The sequence below is a fragment of the Thermobia domestica genome, chromosome 1 (assembly GCF_964235325.1).
Source record: "Thermobia domestica chromosome 1, izTheDome1.hap1.1, whole genome shotgun sequence".
Classification (NCBI taxonomy): Eukaryota; Metazoa; Arthropoda; class Insecta; order Zygentoma; family Lepismatidae; genus Thermobia; species Thermobia domestica.
Genome location: NC_137454.1, coordinates 153754688 through 153758858, shown reverse-complemented (window position 1 = coordinate 153758858; position 4171 = coordinate 153754688). Strand labels below are relative to the sequence as shown.

General features: G+C 34.9%; 2 protein-coding genes across 4 annotated transcripts in view; one reads left to right on the top strand and one right to left on the bottom strand.

Moving 5' to 3' along the window:
* The window catches only part of NANS (N-acetylneuraminic acid synthase), a 198700-nt gene that overhangs the window by 160872 nt on the left and 33657 nt on the right, over positions 1 to 4171 (bottom strand). Inside the window, exon 1 of one of the 3 annotated variants that reach the window (XM_081764704.1) lies at positions 1453 to 1589. The exons of the other annotated variants lie outside the window; for them this stretch is intronic. The gene's annotated coding sequence lies outside the window, so the exon portion shown is untranslated. Of the gene's footprint in view, positions 1 to 1452; positions 1590 to 4171 lie in introns of those variants that run through there. 3 annotated transcript variants of the gene reach the window in all.
* Positions 74 to 4171, top strand: part of LOC145690090 (uncharacterized) — a 192132-nt gene continuing 188034 nt past the window's right edge. Inside the window, exon 1 of the mRNA XM_081764644.1 lies at positions 74 to 212. The gene's annotated coding sequence lies outside the window, so the exon portion shown is untranslated. The remainder of the gene's footprint in view (positions 213 to 4171) is intronic.

Sequence of the window (4171 nt, the reverse complement as noted above, 5' to 3'; positions counted from 1 at the left end):
AACGTGTTTCAGACTTTTTTGAAAGTACTGTGTATGAACAGTAATCTGAGTTGTGCGTGAACCAAGTGTGTGAGAACTGTTACTGAAGTCGTAGCAGCAAGAACTGCATAAATTCTGCTGTTTTAAAATTTGATTTTCTAGGTGGATTTAAAGCATTTAAATAGTATGTGGCATATTGTGTTTTACTGAGAGAAAGCACAATATTTTGTCAAGTAAGTAAAGTTACTTAATTTTCTTGTATGTATTTTTGTGTGATTGCACAAATATATAAAGCCAGAGAAGTTTGCCTAGGTACTAATCTCTGAAATACTAAGTTTACTGGGTGTCAGTGTTGCTTTGTTTAAACACTGAATAAATTTTTCCGTATTTACCAATGGGTGGCGGTAGGATTATCATGAAGTAATATATGCGAGAGTCAAAACAAGCAGGAAAGAGGTTGGGAGACTAGCATGACAGCACGTAAATGAGTTATTCTTATCTATAGGTAGAGGCATTGGTAAAGCACATCGTCAAGAGTAGGGCCTGATGAAACATTCATACGCAAATCTATGCTTTCTGCAGATTTCAATGAACTTAAAAAGCTAATGAAATTTCGTTTGTTGTTTTTCTTGTATTTGGATGATTAGGATCAGATTGTACAACTGGAACAATCGAAGTTAAGAAGATAAATTGTTGTATGATATAAGATAATATATTGAAGAAATAATTTAGGTTCCATAAATAATAATTTAGTTGTATCGTCAATGAAACAGTAGAGTTTGTCCATGTATTTCACCAACACAATTGGCAAACTGTTGCAAATTATATTATAGTTGGTAACGACACACACAATAGCTCCGTACATGGCCACAACGATCTGCTTAAGCCTGGTTGATTTGTGCATAGCCTCTTAAAATGCGTTAAAAAGATAATTCTGTCAGAGCGTGAAAAGCAGTTCTTAAGCTATTTTTAGTCAAATATAACATGCGATGACTGATGTTCAACTGCGCAAGAAACGTAATATAAAAATGAATTACAAATTGAAATGGCTACATATTTTTAAAACGTTTTTTAGATTCATTTTGTAGTGTCTACAGTATATACATACCGTATACAGGGTTCCCATTGACCTGGACAAGTCAGGGAATTAAGCCTACTCGTAAAAAGTCTTGGAAAAGTCAGGTATTTTAAGAAAACTTTTACTTCTCAGAGCCCATTTCTCTTTTTGCCTTACCTGGCTGTTTGGCAGGGTATATTTCATAAAATAAATTAGTTTTGCAAAACTTCTACCTACACATATTACACACGTACACTCATTACGTTTTCAACACATCCTGAAATTTGTAAACAGAGACCTCTGAAAGTCAGGAATTGCTGCCAATAAGTGGAAACCCTGAAGTAGTTTGCAACAGGTTTATTATTATTATTATTATTATTATTATTATTATTATTATTATGATTAACCATTTGTACCTTCTGGTTATCCCATGAAACCACCTTTTTGAATGTTTCCTCCTCTGTTTCGTGCTGGTTACATGGTCAGACCACATTGCAATACTGATCAGTTGTTTCATCTGCTGTACAGAAATGAAACTCTAAACTAGATCAGTAAGAGAGATAAAAACAACAGTGAAAAATAAATAGTATTTTCTGTATAGGAATAGTCTAAGTATCATAATTGGATACAACAATTTTTTTTTAGAATATTTTTGTGTATGACCCTCAAAAGTTCGTATAAGGTTTCACTGAGATTCGAAATTTCACGATTAATTTTTAAGGATAATTTGAGTCCATATTTTCACGTATGAAATATGTCGTCCAATTTACCTTTCTTTTACAAACTAAACCGACATTATCAGCAGTAGAAGTGTCGAAAGAGCATTAGGGCTCACGCTGGAATTGTCAGTGAATCAAATGGTGTCACTTGGTTATTATAATCAGGAGGCATAAATAAGCCTGACATGCTCTTTCCTTGAAAGAGGTCACCCGTAGATGTTGACCATCGAAGAAGAAAAAAAAAAAATATTTTGTTTGTTTGCAAACTATACATGAAATTTTCTAAACTCAGTAGCTTCTTCTAGTTCACAGCAACTCTGAAAGTAAAACATTTTAACATGTACTTGATTCAGTTCATTTGGTGAAGTTGGAAAGTTCAATAGTATTGTCGTTTGTTAGTCAAAGATTTAACGTTGACATTAGTGTTACTTTAAAATAAAATTTCAGTCGAAATATTCTAAAATATACTATAATAAATTATGTCGGCAGTTTGGTTTAGTCAGAATTAACCAGATGGGAAGTTTTTTTTTTTTTTTTTTTTTTTTTTTTCAATTAAACATCCCAAGAATACCTTTAGTACCATCCTTATCTTTCCACCGAAATCGGAAATGATAGAAGTACATTACAACATGCGGATTCAATACATATTGCAAAAAAGGTAAGAACTAACGAGAAGTAGGTTTTGGAATCTGGATAGGCATCTAAGAATAGTTATTATCTCTCGTAACCCTTCATTTTAAATTGAATCTCTGAGTTTAACGTCCCACGGTTACGCCGGTTAGGCCAAAGGATACGGTGGTGATGAAATAGTGGGAGGAAACGGAAGAACTCCGAGAAAACCCACGCACACGATGTTTGTCCACAACAAAGTCCACTTGGCGAGGGCTGTGATCAAACCCGGGTCCCTACGCACCAGACGTGAACGCTCTACCACTGAGCCACCGCCCCCCCAAAAAAAAGTCAGTTCAATAATAATAATAATAAATATAATAATAATAAAAGTAAAAATGAAGCTCTCCAAGAAATAATTGATTTTGCAAATCTGTGGCTTGAATCATTGGTCGAAGTTAAGTGAAATTTTAACCTTATACTTGCAGTAGATATTTGCATAGAGGCCGGTCCGTATGATGCGCTTCACCCCTTTCCCTGATTTATCTTTCGCGTGTAACCCTCGACATCTGTCACCTTACCAATCTTTATCTAGATAAATTTCAACAGTCCAAACAGTTATTCTGTCATTTTAGAGACACTCTCGGTAGTTTCAATATCAAAACTATTACGTACAGTCTAAAATTTGAAACATTAAATGCGGTCCTGGTCGAATACTAAAAATAAATCATCGGTGTTTGTCCGACTAATATTACATAAATGGTATAAGTTATCTCAGTTTTAGATAAAATATAGATGAAATATAGCTTTAGGAACACATGTGAACTAGTTGTGTCCTCCTAAGTTGTTCCGCTCTCTGAACAACGATTAAAGGATTATACGAAATGAGTTAAGTGGTCGAGGACTGGCACATTTACCCCAGTAATACAAAACATTTATTTATGCCTGTTCTGCGTAGTTATATTTATACAAACACAAAATTACTTGCCAACTATATGAATTTTATTTTCAAGTAAATAGTCGCGGTATATGAAATTCTATATACTTACCAAGATGTAATAATGTCTCTCAAATACTCGCCCAGAAAATATGTAAATTCTATTTTCTATTTGGAGCAGGTAGGGATACCCACAGGCTGGTTTTAAGGTGTTGGTTGCACTCGTTAGACTTTTTTTTTTGGGGGGGGGGGGTATATTTTCTTTGAAATGACAGAATCGCACTTTTAATTATACTATAATTTTCCTTTTAAGAACGGCAAGTGTAAAGGCGAAGGAATGTATTCTCTGTGGCTTGAAAGGATAAAATTATGACGGAAGGTGGAAGAAAATACTGTATAGACTGATCCTGTTTAGAAAGAATGGACAAGGGCTATTAAGTGATGTAGCCTGCAATGTATTCGACATGCAAACCAGTGTGGAAACTTATTGGGGAGGGGGAATCTCGCTAAGAATTTAAGCACTCTGTTTTGGGGGCGAATAGTATATTCGGGGGGAAATTGCGCCCAAGTAGTTGGAGAGATGGGCTCCCCTCGGCCGGAGGCGGGGGAGGGCTGCAATTCTTATGTGGTTAACTGCTAGCCCAAGATTCAAGATTCCCCTAGCCTACAAAATCCCTATTAAACAATGGCAAGCGAAATCACAAGAGAAAACTATAGTTAAAGGGACAAAGGAAAATATTAAAACCAGTTTTGGCGATAATGTATCTTTAAAAATGTAGGTAAATACAAAACAATTTAATTTAATCGGTTATTTTATGATACTAAATGATGAATATTCTTGACCGGATTTCGAGGCCAAATACTCCAGTG